Source organism: Dreissena polymorpha, chromosome 6 (assembly GCF_020536995.1).
Source record: "Dreissena polymorpha isolate Duluth1 chromosome 6, UMN_Dpol_1.0, whole genome shotgun sequence".
Taxonomy (NCBI): Eukaryota; Metazoa; Mollusca; class Bivalvia; order Myida; family Dreissenidae; genus Dreissena; species Dreissena polymorpha.
The window spans coordinates 75,810,152-75,829,558 of NC_068360.1; positions in this window are offsets into that span (position 1 = coordinate 75,810,152).

A 19,407-nucleotide genomic window follows, 5' to 3' on the forward strand; every position below is an offset into this window, starting at 1 on the left:
ATGGTTTCCGGATGAAATATATAATTAGCTATTGATACTTAGGTGAGAGTGATTACATGAGTTAGTATACACACAATGGCTGCCACTACAACTGACAGCCCATTTGGGGGGCATGCATGTTTTACAAACAGTCCTTGTTAACATTAAGTTATCTGTATCTAGTACCATTTTAAAATGGAGGGGATGATGTTAGAGATGCTACGGAACTGAAGGGCAACATGGCTTGCAAGAACTTCACCATAATATTCTGAAGAGGAACATGAGCTTGTCCAGGACCACTTCGCAAGCAATGACCCACAAGTGCTGGACATTGCTAGAACTGCTCTGTGGGTATGTTGCTGGTATGTTGCTGGAGGTGATGTTTTTGTTTGAGATTGAAAGAGTGTTGCTTGTGTGCGCTGGTAATCACAAACTTGTTTAAAAGTTGAAATGATAAAGAATTAGTAACTAAACATAATAAGTACAAAAGAATGACACTCACGGTTCTCTCCATAAACCCCAATACCATTCTCTAAATAACAGGGTACTGGAAGATGCTTACTGCTATATTGACTGCTTCCGAGCGCTTCCTGGACCTAAAAATTATCTCCCAGCAGCAACCTCCCCAAGGTGTGACGAGAGTCTTCAAGGTAATTGAAAGAGGGTGCAATGTGAAGTATAAATGCATAACGAGCCAAAATGGAAAGCTAAGGTTTGGAAAAACTCGTCTCATGGTCAAAGTCACAACTTATACTAAATTTTCAAATACCATTATATTTTCAAGAAAGCTCATTCAACAACTCGCCACAATTAGGTTATATGCAGAATTCATACTTTCAGGTCAAAGGTCCTAGGCCACTAAGTAATGGTCAACATACTTTGTGTCTGCTATGTAAATCCTATACCCATTGAAATATTTCTTTTAAATCTCACTCAAATGGTGACCATATTGTTTCAATATGCAGAGTTTGGATTTGGCATCACTCACACTTGAAGATAAATATTAATTTGCCACATTATGATTTTGATTCTTCTTAGTAAATCACATATCCCCTTACATTGTTCCAAGAAACAAAACACCAATGCTCACCACAATCAATTAATGCGATTTGCAAAACTAATCAGGTTCAAAAAAGATAAAAGGTTTGAACATTCAGTTGTATCCATTAAATTTGTATCCGCTCATTATTGTCCCCTACCGGTTTCACCGGAGGGGACTTATGGTTTGCGCTCTGTCTGTCTGTCAGTCTGTCTGTCCGTCACACTTTTCTGGATCCTGCGATAACTTTAAAAGTTCTTAATATTTTTTCATGAAACTTGCAACATGGATAACTGGCAATATGGACATTATGCACGTCATTTCATTTTGTTCCTACGTCAAAAATTGTGGTTGCTATGGCAACCCAAAAAATAAAAATCTGAAAATGGTGGAGTTTCGAACAATGGTGGAGCCGGTAGAGGACCATATTGCTTGACAATAGCCTTGTTTAATATAAATCTAGTTGGTCCATCTGTTGGAAGACCTAAGCTTGTTCGATTGATAACTGAACTTCAAAGGTCAAGGTCACATTAACATTTTCTTTATTTGACAGCCTGGTCCAAGTGATAGCTTAAGTTATGTTTGTTCCTCAGATACCATTAAGTTCAAGGTCACAAAGTCAGGTAAGAGTATTTTTGTATATGTGATAGCTTTATCCAAGTCATATCATAAGTTCTTTATGTTTTCACATTGGGTTTAATGTTTGTTTATGACAGGACAAAAAATCTGATACTCCACTGGTCAAGGTTGCTAGGAATTGGATATAATGTCATGTAAAGAGGACATTGGTGTTTCACAAACATTTCTTGTTGTAAAACTTGAATTAAATGTTCACTGTCTAGAGATGTACAGAAACCACGAGCCCACACTCACCCAGTTAATTCTGGATTTTATTGACTTGTTTAAAGCTTGGAATGCTTCTTACATGTTCAGCATGTCCTAAATAGAATAAATACCACCTCAAATATTACCTTTGACATATTGCTTTCATATTTTGCATACTGCTTAACCAACATGACCCCAATCTATAAACAAGAGCAGACAACTGTATCAAGCATTTTGACAGAATTATAGCCCCTTTTATACTTTGATAATTGAACATTTGGTTAAGTTTTGTGTTTTGGTCTATTTTATTCCTAAAGTATCATAGCTATTGCTTTTAAGACTTGGAAAACTCACTAACTATCGTAAGGGGACTGAACAGGGCAAGTTGCATAACTCTGGTTTGCTTTTTAATGGAATTATGGCCCTTTTTAGTCTTTGCAACTTTGAATATTTTGTTTAATATTGTGTATTTAGATCCGCTTTACTTCTAAAGAATCAATGCTATAGCTTTCAAACTTCAAATACTTTCTTACTATCATGATGTTACTGTACCTGGAAAGTTGAATTTGACCTTGACCTTTGAATGACCTTGACTCTCAAGGTCAAATTAATAAATTTTGCTTTAATTGCGATAACTTCTTTATTTATGATCACAGTTGATTCATACTTTGACAAAACAACACTTACCTGACATACCACAATGGACTCCACCCAAACCATCCCCCATGCTCCCACCCCAAATCCCCCCCCCCCCTAAAAAAAGACAACACTTTTTTTTTTCTTTTTTTTTTAAATATCATCTATTAAATGACCACACACCCACATTATACCCCCTCTCCATGATAGCTTACGTTATACTGTCAAGCACTCGAATAGTCGAGCGCGCTGTCCTCTGACAGCTCTTGTTGCCTTAAATTTTCATTGTTCTTTGAAATTGAATTAATAATGGCCAATTTTTTTCACTGCTCTTTGTTATTATTTGTTTTTAGTTTACAACTTTTTCTGTAATCAATTTAAGGGGGCATGTCAATGGTATTTCTCTATGCAATGGCAAATATTCAACATTCCACATGTCCGATTTGTATGAAAAATAAAAGTACATGTATAATGAACATTGATGAAATCGTTTAAAAAGATTAGTGAAGGGCCAAAAAAATATTATTACATAATGGCCTTAGTGCTTAAGGGGATAAAAATCTTGCCCACAACATTCACAATCTTAATGAATATTTTCTACACAAAACTACTGTTCCATTATTCATTATGGTCAGTGAGCATGCGCATAGCTGGATATGTTAATACTACTACGATTTCCTGCGCCCACAAAAAGTCTCGTGGGGATAACTTTTTTAGCTTGACTATATATATATCTATAAAGTTGAGCTATCCTACTCACCCCGGCGTCGGCGTTACCGTGAGCGTTGGAATGTTAAAGTTTGCATACCACCTCACATATTTCCTATGTCCTTTGACATATTGCTTTTATATTTTGCATACTTATTTACCAACATGACACCAATCTATAAACAAGAGCATACAACTGAATCAAGCATTTTGTAAGAATTATGGCCCTTTTTTCACTTAGAATATGAATATTATTGATAAATTTATGTTAAAGTTTGCGTACAATCTCAAATATTTTCTACGTCCTTTGACATATTCAGTGGGTTTTTTCAGTCTTGGGGGAAGGGGGTCGGGTCCCCTGAGGGGGGGGGGAATTTGCGCGTAAAAGGGGAAAAGGGGGAAATTTCTATGCTTAGCTGGTAACAGTACAAAATCAAGTTTTAACACTATAATTCACCATACAGAGGGAGAAAAACATAATTCAAACTCTTTTATTCATAAACATGTTATGTTCATGTTCAAAGTTCAACATTTCTGGGCTTTTCAGGGAATTTATCAATTATTCTGGTGACCTCCTCTTCACCAAGTCTCTCCGTGTGCAGACAAAGTCTGATCAGGGACTCCAGTGTAGCTTCCCCAAGCCTGTTTCTCTGTGGCGTGCAAAGCAGGTTGAGCAAACTAAACAGTCTTTCAACACTCTCTTGACCGGATGTTTCTGGCGTTTCACTGCCGGCATTTGAAGAAGACTGACTTTTAAGTTGTACTTGTTTGAAAAGAATATAAATTTGTTTTTAAGTTAAAACAGAATTTTTTTACGATAGCTTTTGTTGTTGTGCGACATGTTGGAATACGTATGGTTTGCGGTAGATGTCGTAAAGCGAAAGTCGTGATAGTTAACTAAGTACGGTTTGCGGTAAAGGCTAAAATAAAGTAAACACGCGGATGCAGTTCAGGAAAATTGTAGTAAATTCGTAACAAAAGACATATTTAAATGAGGTATTGATTAAAATTGAATAACACTTCCGAGAGGGGAATTTTAAAAATATTTTGGGGAAAAATATATACTCTAAAGATGGGGGAATAGGGCCAAATAACGCCGAATATTTCATCAAAAAACAACGCTGATATTGCTTTCAAATTTTGCGTAATTCTTTACCAACATGATCACTATCTATAAACAAGATCAGACAACTGTATCAAGCATTGTGACAGAATTATGGCCCCTTTTATACGTAGATAATTGAACATTTGGTTAGGTTTTGTGTTTCGGTCCATTTGACTCGTAAAGTATCATAGCTATTGCTTTCAGACGTGGAGATCTCGCTAACTATCATAAGGGGACTGTACAGGGCAAGTTGCATAACTCTGGTTGGCTTTTTAACGGAATAATGGAATACATTTTTGCGGAGCATATAGTTGCCAGTTTGTCTTTCCTTACTTACTTACTTACTTGCTTCCTTACTTCTGTCACACTTTTGCTACCGTTTCTCATAGCGCCTTCAATACTTAACCAATCGCTTTCATATTTGGCATGTAGGTACCTTGCATGGACCTCTACCTTTTGATGAGGTTTGAGGTCACTGAGGTCAAGTTCACCGATGCTAATAATAGACTTCCTTCTGTCACACTTTTGCTACCGTTTCTCATAGCGCCTTCTATACTTTACCAATCGCTTTCATACTTGGCATGTAGGTACCTTGCATGGACCTCTACCTTTTGATGAGGTTTGAGGTCACTGGGGTCAATGTCACCGAGGCTAATAAAAGACTTCCTTCCGTCACACTTTTGCTACCGTTTCTCATAGCGCTTTCAATACTTTACCAATCGCTTTCTTATTTGGCATGTAGGTACCTTGCATGGACCTCTACCTTTTGATGAGGTTTGAGGTCACTGGGGTCAAGGTCAAGATCACCTAGGCTAATAATAGACTTCCTTCCATCACACTTTTGCTACCGTTTCTCATAGCGCCTTCAATACTTTACCGATTTCTTTCATATTTGGCATGTAGGTACCTTGCATGGACCTCTACCTTTTGATGAGGTTTGAGGTCACTGGGTCAAAGTCGCCGAGGCTAATAATAGATGTTTTATGTGTTTATTAACACATACATTGACAAAGCGCATCATCGGTGAGCATCCATCAGTTTCACTGATATTCTTGTTTGTCTTAGTAACTTTGAATATTTTGTTAAATGTTGTGTTTAGATCCACTTTACTTCTAAAGTATCAAGGCTATTGCTTTCTAAATTCAAATACTTTCTTACTATCATGATGGTACTGTACCTGGCAAGTTGAATTTGACCTTGACTTTTGAATGACCTTGACTCCCCCCCCCCTCATTTTTTTTTCTTTTTTTGAAAGATCATCTTTTAAATGACCACACACACACACATTATACACCCTCTCCATGATGGCTTACGTTATACTGCCAAGCACTCGAATAGTCGAGCGCTCTGCCCTCTGACAGCTCTTGTTAATCAGTAATGTACATATTTACAATATATAAAGCAAGGTCTGTGCTTTAAGAAACATTCAAATAAGTTCTTATTAAAGCATACATTTATTTCAGAGAAAAAAATTCCGTTTTAGCTGTCGATATGCCCTTTAACAAATCTTATATGATTCAAGAATCAAATTTTAAAATCAAAGCGACATTTTATTCTGGTTCTTGCCAAATTCGCCAATATGAATGTATTCAAGAACTATAATAGTATACAATTTGTTCAGAGAGTCATGAACTTGTGAGCATAGACAGTATATATTTTCACTCATTTCTTTGATCATTTGTAAATAAAATCACTATGGTAGGTAAGATTTAATTAATAGTTTAGCCATGGCATGCCTTGTTTGTTAAAAAAATTCCATTTTTGGTAAACCTTTGATTAAAGTCCATTATTAGAAACTGTCTGAGAAGTTTGGTTCAAATTGTGTACCAATATATTTTTATTACCTTAAATATGACCTTTTTTCAACTTAATACATTCATTTCATTGATGGATAACCTTTGAAATGTCCCAGGTAGAGTCTGAAAGTGATGACACATGTTGTAGAATGCTTATAATTCTTTCTACATGTCTCTAACACTTCCATGGATCTGTAAACACTTTCAACACAAACACACCACATAAAATACTTTTGACCCTGACAGTATAATGATTTATACCTTCATAGCTCAAGAGTTATGGCCCCTTATTAGACTGACATTTAAGATTTGTTTTCCATTCGGGGCCGTTTCTCAGTAACTATTGCATGTGAGTTAGCTTAAAATAAATATGATTCATTGTACCAATTTTAACCAAAACAAAGCATTGATATTGAATCATACAATCTTGAATTGATGGTAATATACAGAAAATACATTATTGTTAATGATGTTGGGGGGAGGGGGGGGGGGGTCACCAGCAGGCAACTTATGAATTGCTTGCAGTATAATGTGAGCCTTGTTAATTTAGTTTTTTACAGAAAATGCAAATAATTTGTTTTTTCACCATAACTTAACAGAGTATCCATTGCCTTTTTTCAGTGTTCCAGACGGCTGGTGATGCATTTCAAGAAAAGCCATCAGAATCTTGCAATGATCTGTATACTTAATAAATGACAAAACAACAACACTGTATTGTTATTATTATTTAATACATAACTTCCATATTTGCCAAAAAGGTATATGATGGAAGTTCAACGTTGTTATCGATGTGATTTGATTGCCTTGCTTTTTATTTCTATGTCCCCCACCACTATAGGGGGGGACATCTTGTTTTTGCCCTGTTGGTTGGTTTGTTGGTTTGTTTGTTTGCTCCAACTTTAACATTTTGCCATAACTTTTGCAATATTGAAGATCGCAACTTCATATTAGGCATGCATGTGTATCTCATGGAGCTGCACATTTTGAGTGGTGAAAGGTCAAGGTCAAATATATAGCTTCAAAGCGGCGCAGAAGGGGACATACTGATAGTGTTTCTGGCAAACACATATCTTTTTGTTTCATGAATTTCACACTAAAGTGTTAAGAAATACGACGTTTACATAATAATGACTCTTTATGAATCATCAAAACTATGTATTTTATGAAACAAGAAATTAAACGAATAAGGATTTTTGTAAATCTGAACTTTGAAGGAAGTACTGGCGTCAACATTGATCCTCATGAACCTAAAATTATTCCAATCAGATAGTTGTCTAAATGAATTTTGCTCTGTGTAAGACTGGGACTTTAGAAAGGCAATTGAAAAGCGTTTGACCTATTAGGTATATTATCGTAAAACAATCGCATTCAATTTACGGAGAACTAGACAGAGAACACTTCATTATTTTAACATAATTTGACACCTACAAATTTTTTTTTGCTTGTACAATATAAGTACGAGTTTATTATTTCAACTTAAGAATGTAGGTGAAAATGTGCTCTGGTCTTGAATTACTTCAAATCAGGGATACATAATCAGGTTATTTAATTTATAGCACACTATTGTACGAATATTAAGAAGAGCTGTGGTTTTAAAATACTCGTACACGCCTGTAGTTATAGAGTTTAAGGATGTGTCTGTATGCATACAGTCATTGCTTGGCAGCATGAAGTATCAAGGAAAAATAGCGTCATTAACAGTTTCTTCAAACCCAAACGCTTGACACCGTATAGAAAACTAAGTTTTCGTAGCTGATGATGCATCCACAAGAAAATTGAAATGCAATTGGTACTACACAGTCTAAAGTATACCAATGGAAAGATCTAGGATCCCAAAAGGTGCCTGGTGCTGCTAAAGAAATGAGCAGTGTGGAAATTCGGAACAGACGATGACATTTTCCGATAATGTGTTATATCAAGGGTATTTTTAAGTAAAATGTATTTAATTACAGGTGTAAGCAAATGTGCTTCGTGAGTGTTGTTATCGAATACTTGACAAAATTAATTAAAGTTTGGAGGATATTCATCATTTCAATGTTGATGCCCTAAAGGGACAGGAGCGATGAACCAAAAAAGGAGCTGGGTGAAGCTACCTCCTATTTTGCTCTACGTTTTCCCTAAGTATTTCAAGTTTGTTTGAGCCTATACATTGTGAAATGTGTTTTGTTATTATGAAACCGGTTAACATCGAATAGACGCGATTTATATGGGTAATGATTTTAGATAGAAACGAATTGAACAAATTACAAGGCCCGGTCAGACCGACTAACGAATATGCAACGGAGAAAAAACGCACAAAAATGCAGATTTTGGTTTCCCGGTGATTAAATTTACCTAAAATTTACCTGCTCTGCCGCTCAAGACTCTCGCAAACGGTGTGTGAAGCGTAGGAAACACACAATGTCCGCACAAGTACCGGTGATGTAACGGGAAAAACGAACGTTAAACGGAAATGTACCGGATAATTAACGGTCGGCTAACGGATATGACTGTGCGAGTAACGGACTTCTACCGGATAAAACGGCAGTGAAATGCATAAGCACAGGACAAAACGTTCGCCCAACGTGAGAGAAACGGAAACGTACCGAACACCAACGTACAACGTACAACGATCAAAAAGTAGGGCACATCCTCAGAATCATGTGGCAAAGCTTCAGGTTCTGGCAGGTTAAGGTCTCCGTTCTGAGCTGCTGCCTTCAGGTCGGACTCGTTCCACAACTGTGCATCGGATGCAGCAACACGGCCTCCAATGTCAGCCCAGACGAACTTGTTGTCAGAATCCTACAGGGCTAGCAGGACAACGGTTAAGTACTTCTTGTAGTTAAAATACGTAGACCCGGATCTTGGTGGACATTTGCAGGCAATATATTCGCCATCAATAGCACCAAGAGTATGGGGGATATTCCAGCTGTCCCTGAAGCCGTCCGCTATTCGCGTGCAATCGGCAGCTGTTGTTGGCAACGGCATCACCTCGTCAGCATACTCATCTATGACTGATCTACAGACCTGGCGTTTAAAAGATAACAGTATAAATAGCTAGCCTGGATTATAAGTGTATGACACATGTAGTAGATAATCCATGACTTTTAGCGAGTGGATGATAAGGTAAAAATATACTACTTCATAAAATGTGCTTATAACTGTGTGCATTTCAAGATATGCGCACAAGACAGTACTAATGACAATATACAATTTAGGAGGTTAGTGTTGTAGTGCGCGCACTCATCTATTTGCCTTTTATCCTATACCAATAACTTAACACAATGCAATTCATATAAACTGATGATAGACGTAGACATTAAAATATATAAATATATTAAAATGACTAACAGAAGCCTTTTTAAAATTTATTTTAACACTATAGTTAATGAAGCGGTACTTATTTTTAGCACGAGAAGAGATATAGTGTTTGGGGTACCCTCCAGCCGAATCGCATATCACGGTACTTTGAACCAGACACAAGATGCCGCAGCGCAATTGCTAGCTTCATCCCTGGTTTAATTGGAAGTCTGTAGTTGTTGCGCTGTTTCGTTATCCTTTGGCCCACTCGTGCGAGAATCCCATCAAACGTCTCGGTTTGCACTCTCGTGAAGTTGACAAATGCGAAATGGATCTCTTGAACAATGCTATACAAACTACTGGTACATGTACCGCTTGTAATTGATATATCACGTGTGTTATGTATCTTGAACACGGGTATACAAACTACTGGTACACGTGGCGCTTGTCATTAATATCACGCAGGCGACATGGATCTCTTGAGCATGCGTCACCAGTTATAACAATGTTTAACCGTATAGTAAATTTCATTGTCATTTTTAAAACCTAGATATGCCCGATACACCAGTCACTCGTGTCAACCTGTACACTTGAAGGAAAGTTGTAATTTGTATTGATATGGCTCTTTTGAGGTAAGAATAATAACACATTGTATGCATAATAGTTATATTGATCAAAAAGTGAAACAACACGATACAACCATACATCACATTACAAAAACTGTATACAAATACGAATATTTATTTGCAGTCAGGCCACAGGGCCATAATACATACAGTTTAATTTCATAATTATATAAAATAACCTGAATAGTTAAAGTATACAAAGTCATATGATGCAACACACGCATGCACTTCCGTACAACAAAAACTGCTATACATTATAATACCACCAAAACATGGATTACCTAATAATTAAATACCTATAACACGTAAGCATGCAAAATAGTAACATACTTATAAAGTAACCTAAGAATCAGTACTTTTATCAGATATAAATAAACAATGCAATACAAGCATGCAGTATAAAAATGAAAGCTAATTTGCATGATAATTACGTAGTTGTTATATATATGCATGCACATACACACATTTTGCAATCAAAATATGTGCTTATCATTTTCATCGGCCATTAAAATATTGAACAAACGAAACAGTTTCCATTTCATTCAACCACTGCGGAATAAACAAATCATATCTTTGTTATACAATGGGAACTGCATAAACACAGGGTACTCATCTTCTACATTATAAACATGTGGCATAAGACAAAATTTACAGTATCTATGATCACGTTTATAACATACAACAAGAATATCAGTGAAACTGATGGATGCTCCCCGATGATGCACTATGTCAATCTATGTGTTAATAACCACCTAAAAAAATCTATTATTAGCCTCGGTGACATTGACCCCAGTGACCTCAAACCTCATCAAAAGGTAGAGGTCCATGCAAGGTATCTACATGCCAAATATGAAAGAGATCGGTATAGTATTGAAGGTGCTATGAGAAACTGTGACAAAAGTGTGACGGAAAAATCTATTATTAGCCTTGGTGACCTTGACCCCAGTGACCTCATCAAAAGGTAAAGGTCCGTGCAAGGTACCTACATGCCAAATATGAAAGAGATCGGTAAAGAATTGAAGGTGCTATGAGAAACTAATAAGGAAGGACAAACTGGCAACTATATGCTCCGCCAAAATTTTATTTCGGGGAGCATAACAATTAGGAAAAATATGAAAAACAACGAATTTCAAGAATAAATGCTACAACAGAATCACGAACACTGATAATAAAATGGCTTTTGTAAGGTGCATGAAGATAGCGAAATGAATACTGCAAATCATACAAGTCACAGAACATATCATTGACAATTTTTCATTAATGATTCAGCTATAAAGGTGCCATGATGACACTATATCGCTCATCTGACTGTTGCTTTTGTCTATAAACTTGAACTCTCTTCCTGGCCATTAAAAAGAAGTGTTCACTATGAGCAAATGAGGACAAATTTGCCTGTGAGTTGGGTATAGCATCTTTTGAAATTTACGGTGGAGGTCAACCAGACGATGTTTTATGCCATGTAATATATAAGCTTTCCTTTTGGTTGCCATCGCAACCAGATTTATGCATGAAATGCATTTCATTTAACAACTTTGAAAGAGGTTCATGCAAGAAAACTCGTGCCATGTTTCATTAAGATTGGCACAGAGGTTAGATGTTGTTTTAAGAAAAAAATGTTGACCCATGACGGACCAAGACCATTCACAATAGCTCACCCTGAGCACTTTATGCTCAGTTGAGATATAAACACAAAACAATTATTGCATAATAATACATAGTATGTGTTTACTCGCTCAGTCTTTTAATAGAAAAAAAGCATCAAAAGATGCAATAGTAAGTATTCAAAGTTAGATGAACTTAAAATTATAGATCATTTAAGTATCACATTAAACTAACCAAGCTAAAGCAATTCTTATCTTTTTTTTCATATGATAACTTTTTCTTCTTATTCCATTCATTTAAAAAGAATTGTAGGTAAAAGCAAAAGTGTGACTGTGACATCTGACGGGCCGACCTTTTAAGGCACTGTATAAAGCTGTTGAATTGTTCACACATTTCAGAATTTACAGATTCAAAGCCTTGAAGTCTGCTAGCTGTAAAAGCACTAGAACAGTTGTGGGAGTAGCCATGGAAAATGTCATGAAAAAAACGTACATTTTTATAGTATCCACTTTCTCTGTTTAGGCAATATTCTTGTAAATTACATGCAAAGTCATAAAACACGTCTTGTGGAGGGGTTTCTAAATAGCTATAGAGTGATAATGCGGGATTTTTTCTTCCTTCTGCCCCAGTCATGTGAAAACCATAGCAATGTCCATGGTCTGCACAGAACCAAAGAAATAATGTTGATGTTCCTCGAGCAGAAGTTTGAACTTTAGAATAAAGCTTTTGACATTTTCAAATTCAAAAGTCGTATCGTCATGGTCTATATTTCTTTTAACACAGCTGTTATTGTCAATGGAAAACTTTCTTACACTTCTTAACTTTAACCCAGATTCATTAAAATAATAGGCCCTTCCAAACTTTTCAGGATTGTATGTGCCCAGTTGAGGTACAGGTGGTTCTGGTTCAGTAACTTGCAATGGCATTGATTCATTAATTAGATATTGCAAAAATAATCTAATGTCATCAGGCAATATTTCATTGTTACTTATTAAAGACTCGCAAATTAAATCTCTTAGTTCAGGTGCAAACGAACGAGTTTCATTAACAATACTATTTTATCGATCATTTTCAATATTGGGGCTATTTAATAATAGTTTAATTTTGTAACAATATGCAGGGGGTACAAGGCTTGTAATGGACGCTGTTGTGGCTAGCATTTTTTAAACATTTGAATATGCAACTCGTTCATTATCACTCATTTGATAAAATCTTTCGAAGGAACCCAAAACTTCAGAGGGCAGTGCATGTTTTAACAACTCGATACGGTCCAATAATTCCGTCTCTGGAATAATTTCATTCTCTTTAATTTCATTCAGTTCTTTCCGAGCAATTTAATCTAAAGTAGTTCGAATTCCATTCAATTTTTTCAAAAAACATCTATCCATTCTACGATGCAGCGTATTATTAATGCCCAAAGCCTGGTTTGTTTCTGTAATTTCCTCATAATTTGAATTCCGAAATCCAACCCCTACTTTTGTACCATCACAGCACAATCTCTTAGGACCATAACCACATACACCACAGGGTATACGGAAATCTATTTTCATGTTTGAAGCCCAACTGAACCAAATATTAAAAAAAAAGTGTTTGATCCATAAACCTAGCCTTATTGTGGCGAGTTTTATACATCTCATTTTTAAACTGGCAGAAGAGGAAAAAGTGCAACTAGAATTCATAACCGTAGATACAAATTACCACCCTATTTCGTCTCCTGCTGCTGTATCCCTACTTAATACATGTATACAATCTGAGTCCGCTTCATCCCAAAGAATTCTGCATGGCTTACTAATTGAATTATAGCATTCACGTATATGAATGTCACATTTAACAGGTGCAAAACTTGTGTAAATAGTTAATGTCCTTTGTCTTTCGTGTATGGTCAGTCCATTTTCACTGTAATTATCGTCATCTTCTCGCTTGAGCCAACCGCTTCCACAGGGTTAGGTATTGTTTGGAATATCTGGAAATAAAACAGGTCCTTTTAGGCAGCCATCTTAACATCGAACAAGGTTAGAATCATTCCATTGATCATGTGTTATGATATTTTTCCTTAACTTATTATTGTCTTTAAGTCTGGGAGAATGTTTACTTCTACACTTAAAATTCCAAAGTCCAGATTCCTCATTGAAGTTATTGTATGCAGCAGTACTTAATGTAACCGAAACAGGCATTTCATCATCAATATAGTCATCAAAAAACTGCTGTTCTTCATCATCATCGTTATCTATATTTGTATGAATTAAATCTTCCCACATGTGAGTATATGATTTAAATAAGTTTAAGTGCCTACTAACCTTCGAATTTAGTAAAGTACTTATATTTCTCTTATAACTCTTTTGAGAACGGCATCTACCAGCAGTGCATGACACAGTGCATTTACCAAGCCTTTTGTTCATGCTAAAATGAACAAAAGCTGGATACTCGTCACCTTCTATAAGAACAGAATATTTTCTAATTTCTGGTTTTCTAGATATTTCAACTATTTCCTGATTGTTAAAACACAACGCCTTTTGAACAAATGGTTGGATTCTTGACCATGATTCTAGAGACTGTACATGGTCCGGTGCTAAACAAGGTAAAACATGCAATTTTACAAACTTAATATGCATGCAAGTAACACAGTTATCTCCTGAAGAGTTTAAAACTAGAAATTCTTTGTTCCTAATATTAAATTCCTTCACATTAAGCAGAGTTTTGTATATTTAACATGTGCAGTCAAGATAGTCACCAGTTTCTTGACAAAACCTAGTAGTGAAAATAAAATCATTTGCTTTAAATGAACCATCCATTTCTCAGTAATCATTAGGCAACAAACTAGATTGCCACTGTCATCATGCATTTGTATAACTAAAGTGCCATGATCTAGAAGGGAACAACAGTAGTTTTTAAATATTGACAGGTTTCCGAAATGCTCAGAAATATCCGTTTCAGTGTCTTGATTAGAAATGCCAACTCTTCTCTAAATCTGATCTACAAATATTTATTGGCTTTAAATGCTTTATGGTCTTTCTTTTTTTCAAAACTGGTTCTGACGTTTCAACAGTGGTTTCATTGCATTCATTTAACTCTGGAAAATACTTCTTATAAAAGGAAAATAAGTTAACATAATCCTTTTTCAAAAAGAGCTGAATCGTTTTGTTTCTTAATGATGTACCCAAAGAAACTTTGCCTGATTCAACAAAATTAGATTCATAACGTGCTGATTTAACAAATAAATCTGGCTTTGCTTTGATGTTTCCAGACAAGCAATTCAAACAAATGACTGCTGTAGGAGAGTACCATTCACAACTGCTGGTACTGTTATTATATCTTTTGAACAACGACTTTTGGTCACAAGTTGATTTATTTTAAAGTCATAAACTAGTTTCAGTAAACTTTCATGTAAATCCTGCGGTTTCATTTAAAAAAACATCTTTTCAGGCTTGTCTACAGATGCTTTTGATTTGAATGGCAAAAAAAGTACTACGTAATACAGTAGTTGAACACTATCACAATTTTCATTGTCATTCAGTTCATTTACATATGATGGCAAAATTTTATCAACACAATGACTAAATATTTTATCTGGGCGATTCCTATTTATATTATGTTTATTTTCATCGAGTTTCATTTGATTTATATCTTCCAATGTAATAACTTGATGCAACAAAACATTATCATCTGCAACATTAAAATGCTCCTTAAGGAAATATAAGTACTTCTGATCCATGAATCCATTGTAAACTCCAGATTCAACATACCTTACATAATAAAATTCATTGTCTTCAATTTTATTTTTAACAAGGGACAAAATTGTCACAAAACCAGGTTTTCATTGTGAAAAAAAATCTGATAAAGGGAGAAAACTCAAACTGAACTCAAACTTGAAATGAACAAACAAAATTAACCCCCTTTGTAAGTTTGTTTTTTAAAAAAAATCTATTTTTAGTCGTGGCGACCTTGACATTGGAGATATTGACGTGATTCTTTCGTGCGACACACCGTCCCATGATGGTGAACAAATGTGGCAAATGATTTTAAAATCTCACAATGAATGACATAGTTATGGCCAGGACAAGCTCATTTATGGCCATTTTTGACCTTTGAACTCAAAGTGTCACCTTGACCTTGGAGATATCGACGTAATTATTTCGCGCGACACACCGTCCAATGATGGTGAACAAATGTGCCAAATGATTTTAAAATCTGACAATGAACGACATAGTTATGGCCCGGACAAGCTTGTTCCGCCCGCCCGCCAGCCAGCCCGCCAGCCAGCCCGCCCGCATTCGCCAATCTAATAACCAGTTTTTTTCCTTAGGAAAACCTGGTTAAAAACTGAACATACAAAGGTTCCAGTTGTACAGTTGTTATGTGCAGATAATCTACTAGCTTATTGTTCTTATTTAAAAAAAGATTGCTTCTTTGATGTAACAAAACCCTTTTCTGCTAAAGTTTGTAATACAAGATTTTGCAATTTTAAAGCGTTTGAACAGTTTGTTAAATTTTCATACAATATATCTGACCACAATTTATTGTCAACATTAAATTAAACATTCTCATTTGATTTTCTTCTTTTCCGCATTCCTTTGTTTAAAGTTGTTCCTGAAAAGTATGTATTGCACAACTCTGGTCTAGATGTAGAGACAAACACATTATTTTCATTATAACTAGCTACAGTATATATATCTTTAGGAGTAGGACTATAGTCAGCAGCAGTATTAAACTGTACAGTTGGACACTTTTCCTCATCATTTTCCCAGTTTTCACCTAAACATTTTCTTTTAAGTAAGAAGTTATTTTTATTTTTTTTTATAATCAGAAGGAAGACGTATACTGAGCAATTCCAGGTATTTGTAGTGTTCCTCTATTGTGTAATAACCCGTTGGAATGGAGAAATCTTCATCAAATAAGAGCAGCATCAGTTTGGACCTCTGAAATTAATAATTAAATAATGACAAATAATTTTGTCATTTTCACATAAGGCATATAAGTGATTTTCATATACGATCTTTAAAAGTATACAACTGAATCCTCCTATCTTCAAATGAGCGGGATCGCCAGACAAACTTCAACATATTTGACATATCTGCGACATATTTGAAACCAATTGAGAAGCAAATTCATGCTTAAAAACAAGAGCACCGCATAGCAGGTGCCAACGCTCGGCTGCGGGTGCAGTTTCTTTTTTTAGAGTTCACAGTGACCTTGACCTTTTACCTAGTGACCCAAAAAAGGGCGTGGCATGTATAAATCATCAAGGTGCAGCTACATATGAAGTTTCAAAGTTATAGGTGGAAGCACATAAAACATTGTGGCATTTCTTTGCCAACTGAAACAATTTACACATGCATGTACATGCAAACAAAAATGTCAACAATAACAAATGCACCAATCAAGCTTTATTTACCCTGTGTGGCATTTCTTTGCCAACTGAAACAATTTACACATGCATGTTCAGGCATGGCATAAGTGCAAAACCTCATCCACCAAAGTTGACCATTTTGAAAAATTACAACAATTATATAATAATATGCAGAAGACAACAGAAAGGAAATATGTCCTCAAAATAATAACACTAATATGGTTTTTTACTTATATTTTACTTTCAAAATAGGTTTGGTTGTGGTTTTTTTTTCAACAAAAAAACCTTGTTTTAAGAACCAGTAGGACATTTCCACAATGAAACAGTGAGGGTTATCTGAAATTAACGGTATTTTTTACCTTCTTTCCATATCTTTTGACATTTCTGGTTGCAGACCTCTTAGCTCTGGCTGTGACAACCTGAGAATGAATTGTGTGTGTGAAAATATGGAAAACAAAATTATATAAACTAACTAGTTTATCTTTTATACAATAACAGAATGTTATGTTCTGATATAACTTAATGGTTATGACATCAACTCTGTGGTCTGGCTTTCACACAAAGACATCTGTTGAACTTTTCATGTTTACCACTTAATGACAAACAATGCCTTAGATGATTAAAGGCATTGCTTTAGAAGTATAGGACCTGCAGTCCAACTATTGCCTTACAGCTACCAATAATGAAGGGCATTATGGTGCTGATCAGGGGCAAAATTGCGAGGCTAAAAAGTAGGACTGCAACAGGAACTCGAAATATCCCATGATATCGGATCCAACTTCAGATTCGCGGGTACGGATCCACCCCTGGAAATTTCGGTTCCGAATATTTATTTTTATAGTTGTTTGTAACCTAGCGCTGTTTTCACGAGTATTGTTTTTATGCAGACTAGTTCTGTTTAAAAGATAAAAGATACGTATAATAATCGACATTTATTGATGTGTGACAGTCAAATAGCAGATCTTCGAGATCCTTCGGCTTTTATTGCCTAAGAGTCTCATTGGACATTCCGTAAAGCAAAACTTATTCAAAATCATTGTGGATTTACACATGACAGATGCAATTCCTAATGGCAATAAGTAAGTTTTCAGTCTTTCTGAGTTGTATTAAAAAACAACGGTAGTGGATCCAGTGTGGCTGGCTGGAAAGTTATTCAGGTAAATTTTGCATTATTTCGCGACCTGTCAAATTGTGTTCCGGCATCATGTATTGTCTTGAAAGCATATTTCGTCATATAAAAATGCTATCTTGTGATGCAAGGAACCTCAATTCCCAGTGAGAGAATCTACTCCACAGCAGGAAACCTCGTCAGTGCTCATAGGGCTTGCCTGGACCCGGACCATGTTGACATGTTAATGTTTGTGAGAACAAACACCAAACTGCATGAACAGTGAAAAGTGTTAGTTCATATAAACGGACTCCCAGAGCCTTTGAAAATTTTTGCTATGGCGGCTCTGGCAGTCCATATGCACCCCTTCATAAACATTGGTGCAGTTCAGCGCAGCGAATCCGTGCGCTTCACTAAACAGACGTCGTTCAAGACAAATTGAGGAAAATAATGAATAAACTTCATCAACATGTTAAATTTACCTGAATGGCAACCTACGGATTTTATCCTTTGCATGCACCCTATAAAAACACGACGATATTTCAACACACTTTTCTCGCTGACATTTTAATGTTTAAATTTGAAACAGCACATAACACTACGTGCAAAATATTGGTGTACTGTGTCCTACTCAATATTGGGTCAATTTTCCAATATGACAGATACAGCGTACAAAACAAAACCTAAGTCAATAAACTCAATTATTTCTTGCTTAAATGATACCATTTAGATAAGTTTGTGGTTAAGATAGGTAAACTTTAATACTTTCTTGCAGTTTAAGTGTTCCTTAACCCTTGCATTGTTCATAACAATTTGCACCCATGGACAAGAGAGAGCATTGCCACTCGAAGCAGCCCACTGGGCTATAAAGCTTAGAGTTTAATTATTGCAACTATGAAAAATGTCAACGAGCAAACTATTAAGTGAATAAGTGTTGAGGTTTCGTTTTATTCTGACATGGCAACAATGTTAAACGAGAATTTAGTTTTTTGTTAATAAATGTTTAATATTTATATATTTAATGTCAAATTATACGTGTAAAACATTGATTTCTTTAATTTGGACAGAATTTCTTATTTTCTGTTAGTCTTATGTGAGGGATCCGAAGAAACCTTATTTGGATTCGGATTCGGATCCGAACAAATTTTTTGGATTCGTTGCAGCCCTACTAAAAAGAGACATGACAGGGTGCCCAGCTTAACGGCTCTAGACATAACATTAATTTATAGGCTGTAACAAGCCATATGAGCAATCAATACTGGATTGCAATCACTTTATAAATGTTCATTAAGAATGATGAAATATCTTTACTATTAAATGCATAGAAAAGTTACCGTTATTTTATGTGTCTGAGGCT